Source organism: Myotis davidii, unplaced genomic scaffold (assembly GCF_000327345.1).
Source record: "Myotis davidii unplaced genomic scaffold, ASM32734v1 scaffold993, whole genome shotgun sequence".
Taxonomy (NCBI): Eukaryota; Metazoa; Chordata; class Mammalia; order Chiroptera; family Vespertilionidae; genus Myotis; species Myotis davidii.
Window position 1 is genome coordinate 1,661,044 of NW_006285483.1, and position 11,957 is coordinate 1,673,000.

Genomic DNA, 11,957 nt, shown 5'->3' on the forward strand with positions numbered 1-11,957 from the left:
CTTTTAGATGAGATCCTGTGATGGGTGCTTCACACATGACCTCATAACAATCCTTCCAAGTAGATCATATTACCCCCACTTTACAAGTGTGAAAATTGAGGTCCAGTAAGGCAAGATGACTTTTCTAATGATTCACTGATAAGTGATGGAGACCCACTTTCCTGACTCTGCAATACCTTGTCTTTCCTCTATTATTGTACTGTTGCTGCTTTTTACAACTTCTCTACCAAATGTGGAGATGATGACCCTTATCATCACAGCTGTCCTTTTGAGTCATTCTTTCATGGTACTCTCCAAATAGACCTACAAGCATAAGCAAGTCACATCACCTCTGTGCCCGTCGCCTCATCTATAAAATTGAAGGTACGAGTCTCTACTTCACATGGGTGTTAAAATCATCGTTCAAAGTATTGAGGTTGTATTTTTAGAGCATTTAGCCCATATGAAGTTCTCAGTAAATGCTCATTCTTATTTTGTTTGGAAATGGTAATTTGCCCCTAATAATAATACCAGGCAATTCCCTTCATACGAAATCATATTTAAAAAATAAATAAATTGTCTTTTTTTAAAAAGTTTTTTTTTATGAAAACACACAGAATCAATTGCACTACCCATGTATTCTCAATAGCAGAGAAACTGATGGTGGATCATCCCCATGGAGAATATGTGTCCTTTGGCAAAACCAACATAAATTATGGAAATAACATCAATAAAATAACACAACACATAATGAAGATTAAATTAAGAGAAGGAACAAAGACTACTGAGAGGAGCTGTGAACATGGAGAGGATGTGTCTCAGTGAGAAGTGTCAGGCTCAGGTACCTTTCCTGGAGACTTGCTGCCCTTGTCCCTGGAGTGGCTCAGTTCAGCTCCAAGTCATTCATGTAGTCCTGGACCCAGGCCTCACTGGGGTTGGCACAGACGTGTCTGCCCTTTTTGGTTTGGAATCTGTGGAACAAGAAGTAGATAGATTACAATCAATGGGACCTTGTCTGTGGTAGATATCTCCCTCTGTTCATGTTGGACAGTTCTAGTGGGTGAGAGGATGCTGCTGGGGCAATACTAGAAATGAATTTCTTGTAACTTCTACCCTGGATTTAGCTGTGGCCTCAAGGTTGTCCAGATTAGGAACCAATGAGTTTTACAATCAATATGGCTATATTTTCCCATTCATTCCCTAGATCCCCTAGCAATCACTTTTCCATGTGTTTTTCTAAGCATGGTTTAAGAAATTAGCCCACATGTCCTTTGATCTTTTTTAATTTCCCTGGTTTCCTAGCCTCTAATTTCTTCATAACCTATTCCTTACTGCTGTCTGGGAAGGCTTCAACCCTGAGACTGTCTTCCTCCTGTTTTATCCTCTCCCTGCCCCCAAATGCCCCTTATCTAATCCTGCCCTTGCCCTTGCATCCCAAAGCAGCCCAGGGCATGATACTTACACCATGGTGGGCTGGGAGCAAAGGCTACTGGTCTTGTAGTAATCCATCACAAAGATCATAGAGCTGGATTGAGTCTCAGAGCACACATATACCTCCATTTTTAAAAATCAAATCTTTATTGTTGAAAATATTACATATAGCTCCTATTTCCCCCCATTGACCCTTCTAGCCTGTCTCCTTTGCCCACCCCAGGCCTTCACTATCCTATTGTCTGTGTCCGTGGGTTATGCATATATGCATAAAAATTATTTGATTACTTCCCACCCTCCCCTGCCTTCCCTCTGAGATTCTGCAGTCTGTTCTATGCTTCTAGGTCTCTAGATTTATTTTGTTCATCAGTTTATTTTGTTTGTTAGGTTCCACACATGAGTGGGATCATGTGATACTTATCTTTCTCTGACTGGCTTATTTCCCTTAGCATCATGCTTTCCAGGTTCCTTCATGCTGTCTCAAAGAGTAAGAGATCCTTCTTTTTTATTGCTGCATAGTATTCCATGGTGTAAATGTACCTCAGCTTTTTTTTATCCACTCATATACTGATGGGCACTAGACACAGGGTCTTTCTTAAACAAGTCTACGAGTTACTATTTTTTAAGGAAACGGGAATTTGAATATTACTGAACGTCTGCTAGACACTACATTTGACAGAAGCCTACTTAAAAATTTTCCCAGCTCCCTTTTGTCCCATCCCCAGATGCCAATGTTGGATCAGCCCCCACTAGAAAAGTGGGTTCTGCCTATACCATGGCTTTGCTTATACCATGGCTCTCGAAGTAGTACCTGAAATAACAGACTTACTTGGTGCTGAGAGCGCTGGAGAGCAGAAGGCAGCCACTAGCACAAGGAAAGAGAGGACAGCCACACAGAGCTTCATGGTCTTGGCGGAGAAGAGGCTTTCCTGAGAGTGAGAAGCTCTGCACTGCTTCTTTTCCCCCAGGGTGATGTCATCATGATGGAAAGGATGAGGTGGAGGGGAGAAGTGGGCTGCACTCTAAAGTGGTACACTAAGGCAGTGACTGAGACGGAGGAGAGAATTGTAAACCCAAGAGGAAGGATGCAACATTCACACCTGCTAGAAGGAGTTTGTATATAAGAGCTCCATGCTGCTCTTGGTGGTTGGCACCTTCAGAAGCTGCAGGCTTCACATCAGTCTTTCCAGGATTGTCAAAGAAGGAAAGAGGATCCAAAATTCCATGTCACATTCCTGGGCCTTCTTCTGCTGGACTGAGTGATCTCAGTGCCCTACATGTTTTCTGGGACATGAAGAAAGAGTCCAGCATGGAATGTGCAGGAGGATACAGCAGGACAATAATCTACTCACTGAACATTTACTATGTGCCAGGCACTGGGAAAGTTGTCTATTCACCTAACATCAAATCCCACCTTGACCCTGAGTGGGGGTATAATTATTTCCCTGAAGCAATAAGGATGGAAGAACAGAGGAGAGTTCACTGATGATCTCAAGGCCACACTCTTTTTTAAAAAAAATATATTTTATTGATTTTTTACAGAGAGGAAGGGAGAGAGATAGAGAGTTAGAAACATCGATGAGAGAGAAACATCGATCAGCTGCCTCCAGCACATCTCCTACTGGGGATGTGCCCGCAACCTAGGTACATGCCCTTGACTGGAATCGAACCTGGGATCTTTCAGTCCGCAGGCCGACGCTCTATCCACTGAGCCAAACTGGTTTCGGCTCAAGGCCACACTCTTAAGTGGAAGTGCCAAGATTTGCAATGAGATTCTTCTGACTCTAAAATCTATTTTCTTTCTAACCTGTTGTCACAAATATAGAATGTGAACACAAAAAGAGAAACTATTACCACTAGGGGCTGTGCCACACACAAAGAGCCATCTTATTAGGGCTGAATTTAGGAGGGTATTTTGCATCATTCTGTCCTAGAACAAGAATGGAACAGAAGGGAAAAGAAATAAAGGTTCCAATATGTTCACTTGGACCCATAATGCAAAAGGAAAGAAATCAGTAAGAATCAATCTTGGAAGACCCAGATAAAGAATGTTCCTCTATAGTTTACAAAGTGATCCCCCAAGAAAGCTAACACCCATCTGACATCATGCAGTTATCACAATATTATGTACTATATTCCCTAAGCTGCACTTTACATCCTCATAATTATTTTGTAACTACCCATTTGTATTTCTTAATCCCTTCATCTTTTTCAATTTTGTAAGTTATATAAATATCTAACCACTATGCTGTACACCTAAAACAAATATAAATTAATAGTGAATGTAATTGAATAGTGAATGTAACTTTAATTGAAAAAATTAAAAAGGGGGGGAAAAGGAATGTTTCCCCAGTATGAAAATGGGATTGGATATACCTAGCCACGAGTTTATCAATGTTATGGATAAAACATGTAATCTAAGCATGTGGGTGCTTCCCAGCCATCCATAGGGAATTCCTTGTGTTTATGTAAAGCCCTGCTTCGTTTGGCAGCTGCTTTCTCAGAGGCCTTCAGCCCTGAGACCTGAAGCTGACTTGAAGGTGACCAGGTGCAGCTCACAAAGACCAGGAATACAATAGTGCATGCAGTGGGCCAGTGAGGTGATTAGGATGATTGGATCAAGATCTCTATCCACCTTCAGCTTAGCCACTCTGACCCACCCTCTCTCTACCAGCCTTGAATTGCTACCTACTTCTGCTCTGAGAAAGAAGAAAGTGTGAAAACAGAAAAACAGACACCCTGGATACTGTAGAGATGTGGGATAGGAAGGGGCAGAGCAACATCTTGGGGTACTTCAAGGTCATTAAATAAAGTACATTGTTATCCTACCTTATATCACTGCCTCCACCACTACCTCCACATACATACAGACTGCACTTCTTTCCTCCATCCTTTCTGTCCTCACCTTTTTCTTTGTGCGAATCTTGCTTCAAATGCTCTGATCTTCACCACGACCGCTATCCCCAGTTCTAATGTTCTGTAATCCCTCATATCACATATGCTAGAACCTCTCCTGGTCTCTCCTTGTTGGTGGAGTTTCATCTTCATGTGTCAAGGACCTTACTTTAAGGGGAAGAGGGTGTGTCCTGTATTCCCTGGGAAATGACTATACCATGAGTTGGGATATTACATTCCTAACAGAAATTTAAAGTGTTACCAGTATTTGATGGGTTCAACAAACCTTCAGGATTCTTCGTGAAGAATCTTACTTCCTTCAAATTGTGCTTTTATACCTGTTTCTAGCTCTTTCCAGGCTGGAACATCCAGCAATAGAGGAAAATAAATCAGTAAACTGTTATTGAGTACCTGCTATGTCAGACAGGGGAGACATGCTTTGGAAAGTGGTGGTTAAGTATTGAGAAAGCCTTCCCCAAAATGTGATACCTGATTTTTATAAAAATTTATATTAGTTTGTTTTATTTTCAATGGAAAATATACATACATGGTCACTTAACAAAATTGAGAAAAAATAAGAAACAAGAAAACAAAATTGCCCAGCATTCTGGACATAGTTTTGCATTTTGCTATGTTACTTAATCGTCTTTCTTGAAATAGCATATCTTATTATCATTTATTTATATTCATCCTGTCATTAGAAACTCAACTTATTTAAAATAAGTATGAAATGTATTTCATTGCATGTATATACCAAAAGTTAACACCAAAATTTATAATTAACCATTGTTACTTAGGTTAGTCCATTTGGGTTGTTCTAATTTTTCTCTTGTAAATTGAGCTGAGACTTGAAGGATGATTAGCCAGGAAAAGTGTGTGTGGATGGGGTTATTTAGGCAAAGAACAAGAGGCCTGCACATGTATAAAATAAATTCATTGCAATATTCAGTAATAATGATAACAGTGCCCTAACTGGTTTACCTCAGTGGATAGAGAGTCAGCCTAAAGACTGAAGGGTCCCAGGTTCGATTCCAGTCAAGGGCATGTACCTTGATTGTGGGCACATCCCCAGTAGGGAGTGTACAGGAGGCAGCTGAATTGATGTTTCTCTCTCATCAATGTTTCTAACTCTCTATCCCTCTCCCTCTCTGTAAAAAATCAATAAAATACATATTTTTTAAAAATAATAATGATAACAGCAACTAATACATAGCACTAACTATGAGCCAGGGATGCTCTAATTCTTTTATAGATGCTAATGTATTTAATCTTACTAGTATTATCCCATCACAGATTAGGAAACTGCAGCACAGATAGGTAACTAACCTAAGGAAGAACACACAACTAATATATGATAGATTTGTAAACGACACCAAAGAAGTCAAGGCTCCAGAGTGTAAGTAAATCAGAAAAGGGAAATGTCCTTATTTTAAATTTATGTTTAAAACTTAACAACCAAAGTTTTATAATTATGATGTAAAATATCTTTCAGTTTTACATTTTGCACATCTTTGAAAACTGGAATCCATGGGTTTCTCTCTCTTCCTTAGAAAATTAAGAGAATTAAATAGTGGTTTTCCTTATTTGTTCTAAATATTAATCTCTGCAGAGGATGTGGGATGTACCCATGCTTACAGTATTTAATTCTGCCCCATGAGTACACTGGGCCAAGATATGATTCATGTCCCCAGCCGAACAGATCAGAACAGTGTGCAATTTAAAACCCATGAATTGTTTACATCTGAATTTTCCATTTAATATTTTGGACCACAATTGAACATGGCTAAGTGAAACCAAGGAAAGTGAAACCACAAATAAGGGGGGACTACAGTAGATGAAGGAGGTGAAGTGGAGGGATGAGCCAAGGTTGACTCCCAGGTTACTGGCTTGGAAGCTGGGTAGAAGGAGTTGCCTTTTAGTGAGTTGAGAATACAGAAGGAGCACAGGGACAAGGGGAAAGATCTGAAGCAATGCCACATATATGCCTTGATCCACTGTATACATACAGAGGAGCATGATACGAACTCAAGATAGAGAAGCAGAGAGAAGGGGCTGCATGAAGACACTGCCTCTCTAGGATGCTAGAAAGGGGTTCCCAGGACATTGTTTCTACCTACTTGAAAGATGGAGCCAAGTCTGCTGCAACCTGACTCTGGGCCACACCTGAAAAAAGGAGGATGAGGCTGGACCATACAGGGGCAATGTTAACTGTGAACCATCCATGGAGCCTCTGCTCTTGAAGGGAGAGAGCTGAAATTGACACGTGGGGAAATGAAACTACAGAGCCAGAAACTGAAGTGAAACCAATCCAGCAGGGCCAGGGCTTGAGAAGGAATGAGGAGGGGAGCAGAGCAGGACTAGGCAGTGATGTTACAGAACATGAATTGTTCAGCCGGAATTCCCTGTACTCATGGCTGGAGCACTCTGCTGGACTGACATGGGGCCTCAAAGAGGCTGGAATGAGTCAGAAAGCTATGGCACAAATCAAGCTCCTCCCTGCTGAGGATCCACTGTGGTGACTGCTGGCTACTTTCTGCCCCACTGCCTAAGAGGCCTTGGGTCATCCCCAAACATGAAAACCTTGACTCATGGCCTCCTGATCTTTTCATTCCTGTTAGTATTTCAACTCCATAGTGGGACACATACTGTTAGTCAAATCAGTGATTTATTCATTCATTCACCAAATATTTATTAAGTTCCACTATATATCAGGTGTGGGTACCATTGGAGAAACATTGGTAAATAATTCACACAGTGAAATATCAAAGTGACCAATTCTATCTGCATGATCCTGGGCAATTATTTTACCTGGGAACATCAATTTACCACATATGAAATTTCATCCTGAGAATCCCTCACATTATTTATCCAACATATGCAGTAGCATATATTTTGTATATAAGTATGCTATTTTCCATTTCAAGGAAAAACACATAAGACATAAGGTTATTTCCTAGACTTAGGACTGATATGGAAAAGCTTACATATATAATCACTGAGATAGAATTTTATATTCAATAAATTGCCTTTATTAAAAGAACAAACATATAAGAAATAGAGACTATGGCTGAAAAATCATCATGTTATCATCATCATGTGCCAGGATTTGGTTTAAATCCAGCAACAAGGCATGGTATGAATTTGGCTTAAAGTCCACAGGACATGATCTACATTTTTTCAAGAGAAAATGGTATAAATAACACATATAACTCAATATAGAAAGTGCTGTAATCATGGGGGTAGGTAATAAGGTCCATTATCAGGAAGTGGTTGATTCAGCTGTTCCCATTTTCTTCTCGTCCTGCCCAACTCATAGAAGCCAGCTCTCAGAAATTGCATCATGAGTATGAAGGGAGTTCCCACAAGAAGTGAGGGGATGTAATTCAGGGTGTCAGTTGAAGACTAGGGCAGGAGAGTTGGGGTGCGAAGAAGGCACTGTCTGTGATCTAAAGTTTCCAATGAAACAGGTGCTAGACTACATTTGTGGAATTGACAGTAGCAAGGGAAGACACATGGATGCTAAAGCCTCAGTGAAACTGGCCATTGCCCCTGATCTTTTCTTTGCTTCACTCCCTCAAGACCAGGGTTAGCAATCAGAGATGGGACAGAAACTCAGCCCATGTGTTTTCAGGGAAGTAACTCTACAGACACAGGAAGGACAGAATTCCTAAGGTGTGGTTTCACTTTGCGTATGTCATGTTTCCATTGTTCTAGCCCCTTTTGGGGGAATTCCAAGCCCTTTGATTTAGTCCCAATTTAGCTTCATCATCCTAGCTCAGCATCAACGGCTTACCAAAGTTGTTGCTGGGACTCCAAGCCAATTAGCAAAAACACCTCAGCATCTAGAACAACAGTTGGAGGATGATCGTTTCAATCCCAGTATGTATATCCTTTATCCTGAGGAGAATCTACCTATGGATTTCCTGGGTAAACCTTCTGAGCCCCCTGAGGAGGTTGAAATTTTTCCACCCCAGCGGGAAAAATACAACTTTCATTCCTATTGATTTGTATTTCATTCTTTGGATTTTTCATTTATTGTTTTTTTTTCAAATAAGCAGCACATTCATATGCTTTAAAAAGGTAAAGATACAAGGATCTCGAAGAGATATTGGTATCCCCATATTCATAGCAACATTCTTCACAATAGCAAAAAGGTAGAAGCAAAGGTAACAAGGGAGGACAGAATAAACAAAATGTGGTATATACACTGGAATATTATTCAGTGTCCCCACTTGCTACAATATGAACTTGGAGGACACTATGCCATGTGAAGAAAGTCAAAGACAAAAAGGCAAATATCGTATGATCCCATTTGTATAAGGTGTCAGAGTGGTCAAATTAACAGGACTAGAAAGTAGAGTGGTGGTTGCCAGAGGTTGCAGAGCAGGCATGGGTAGAGTTTCAGTTTTGCGAGATGAAAATGTCCAGGAGATGGATAGTGGTGATCATTGCACAACAGTGTGAATGTACTCAATGTCACAGACGTGTATACTAAAAAATTGTTAAGATGGGCCTCACCGGTGTGGCTCAGTGGTTCAATGTCAATCTATGCATCAGAAGGTTACAATTCAATGCTCAGTCAGGGCACAAGCCTGGGTTGTGGGCTCAATACTCACTAGGGGCGGGTGCAGGAGGCAGTCGATCACTGATTCTCTCTTCATTGATATTTCTATCTCACCCTCTCCATTGCTCTCTGAAATCAATAAAAATATAGTTTTTAAAAGGGTAAAGGTGGTCTATTTTATGGTATGGGCATTTTACCACAATTATTTTAAAAAGGCAGAAAAGTGGAAAAAGTACAGAAGTCACTCTTACACTTTTAACAGCCATCCAATTCCTTCACCCAAAACACCTAACATCACCAGCCTTTGTGTGTCTTTCCAGAATCTATGCCTATACAAGCCAATCCATACTTCCATGTAGACAGGTTCATTTGAGGAGGAACTGAGGTTTAATACACTGTGATACAGGGGTTCAATGAGACAGACTTCAGACCTCCTGAGCTCGTATATTAACGAATGATGCCCTTGTAATGGTTGGGGACTTGAGTCCAGGCTCCAAGTCTTGCTCCGTATAATAATCAGCCACGGTAACAACTTATAGATTTTTGTGGGCACAAAATTCCTTGAACTCAGCATATAAAGAAGACAAATGTGACAATATAGTGTTTGGTTGTTTTGGGGGAAACTTCCAATCAGAATAACAGAGCCCTGTCGAGAGTGGCTCTGTGGCTTGTATGTTCTTCCACACACCCCAAGGCTATCAGTTGGATTCTTGGTCAGGGCACATGCCTGGGCTGCAGGCTCAATCCCTGGCAGTGGGCATGTAATCAATGTTTTGCTCTCATATCGACGTTTCTCTCTCCCTCTTCTTTTTCTTCTCTCTCACATTTAAAAAAAATCTTTAAAAAAATTTTAAAATACAAAACAGAGTTTACTCAATCCCCACGTTTCCATAGAAGGGGATTAGGCCAGACTTAGTTGGACCATGTGTCCCATGCTACAGGTCCTGTGGAGAGGGAGCCTGCATGGAATGCATCACGCTTACAGGGAAGGTGAGGCAGGAACATCTATACCACCACCATGAAAGCTATTGGATCAAAAAAATTATCTCATTGGAAAGGGGGACTATTTTTCCATTACGTGCTGGTACCTGCTGAGCTAGTGATCTGGTGAGCCACTGAAAGGGGACAGGAAATGTGTCTTCAGGACAATCCCATTTGTTTCTCCTCACCTCCTGGATTCCCCACACCTCACTGATCCCCATTCCCAGGCTGTGCCTTAAACACACTATGTATTTGCTGGCTCAGAGGCATCTTCTTATAGAAAATCTCATCCTCATTAGACAACCCTTGTCATGTAGCTTCTGTTCCATGTTTTGCTTGTATGTGGCATTGAGACGTCTAAACGTATCCCTTAGCCAAAGCAGCCACTTTCTCCTGAAAAAGCCCTCCTAAGAAAACAGACAGCTAAATATGAATTCTGCATTTCTCCTGCCACAAAACATGCTGGGCTGTTTCCCAGTCCCACTGCTCCACTGGGTGGCGCTGTGCTATTGTCCTGTGTGTGGTTGGCACCATTCTGCATCTCATATTGCTAAGCCACCAGCATTTATGTCTGGTCATTTAGGTCAATTATTAAATCTTGTTCGCTCAGAATTTCTTTCACTCACTCAGGCATTTAAGTCTCACTGACTTAATGTGATTTAGTTTTGACTCTCCTCTCTTTGCAGGAGTGGAGGAACCAGTACATTCACTTGGAATCACGCGTCGAAGGATCTGTGTTGGACACAGAAGGAAGTAGGTAGGTTTGGTGCTGGGCTGAGCTGGAGGGAGCGGAGGAGCACACACATGACCCGCAGTGGGGTCCACAGAGGCTGAGGCAGGACAAGTGAATGGAGCAGTGGCCCCACCAGTACGTTTCCTGAAATAAAGTCCTGAGGAGGGAAGTCTTGGTCAGTTACTGCTCACACATTCTTCTTTACCCTTTATCTCCAGCAACTCCCTGGTAGCTATCCAATAGTTTAGAGGGGTTTCTGTTGTTGTTGTTTTTCAAAAGGCTTCTGATTCTTTATTCAGAAAGAGGAAGGGCAAGAAAGATGCTCCCCTACTACCTGGACATGTGCCCTGACCAGTAATTCAACCATGGACCTCCTGGTACATGGGACGATGTTCAACCAATTGAGCCCCACTGGCCAGGCTGGGAGGTTTTTTTTTTAATTAAAAAAGAATACCAAAAACCCTGTGAATTTTACACTAGCTTTTAAGGGTGAAGAACCTGCTACACCAGGACAAGGCACACATTTGTGCATGATCTAAAAACTTGGCTGGCGGGGGGGTGAGGGGAACGTGGAGGGGTGGTGGAGTGGAGGGGCAAATAGGCTCAGGGACAAAAATATTCTGACAACTCCAAAGGCCTGTTGAGGGAGGTGAAAGTGAATGATCCTCTATGGTTAGGAGGTCAAATGTATTATAAATAACTGGTGAGCCAGGGGGACAGAGCACCAGAATAGCCTATACCCCTGGGGGAGGAGGTGTCTTCCAGTTCTCAGGGACTGAGTGTATTGGGGAAACAAGGGAGAGAAGACCTCTCCACCTGGTTGGACCACACTGCTGCTTGAGGAAGTATTGGTTTCCCCAGGGATTCCAGCTTCAGCCCTGCTTTTCTTGCCTAAGGCCCTCCTTATTTGTATATAAATACTTGACTATTTACACTTTAATTCCTTACCTCATGGCTAGAGCTGGTTATGAATTGACACATCTACACTAATAAAAGACAAACATGCAAACTGACCGTACCTTTGCTATGCCTTAAGCCATGCCTACCAGCCAATCAGAGCGACTATATGCAAATTAACCCAACCAAGATGGCAACCGGCAGCCATGGAGCTGGAGCGAGCAGGAGGTTTCCTTGCTCCAGTGATGGAGGAAGCCAAACTTCCCAGCTGGATGCTGCCTCCTCTCAAGGCAACAAAGTTTCAATTACAGAAGGTAAATAAACCCCAGATACCTGCTTCCAGTTGCCATGGCCACGGAGCTGGAGCGAATAAAAAAAATAAACAAAAAAAGAAAAGGCTGGGGGCTTCGGTCACCGGGGGCTTGGTCAGTCTGAAAACGGCCCTCAGCCCCTCACCCAGGCTGGCCAGGCACCCCA

General features: G+C 41.9%; 1 long non-coding RNA gene across 1 annotated transcript in view; it reads left to right on the forward strand.

Annotated features, from left to right (window-relative positions):
• The window catches only part of LOC107181908, a 13,385-nt gene extending 2,633 nt beyond the window's left edge, over positions 1-10,752 (forward strand). Inside the window, exon 2 of the long non-coding RNA XR_001512616.1 lies at positions 10,537-10,752. This is a non-coding gene — a long non-coding RNA (uncharacterized LOC107181908). The remainder of the gene's footprint in view (positions 1-10,536) is intronic.
• Positions 10,753-11,957: the final 1,205 nt, after the last annotated feature.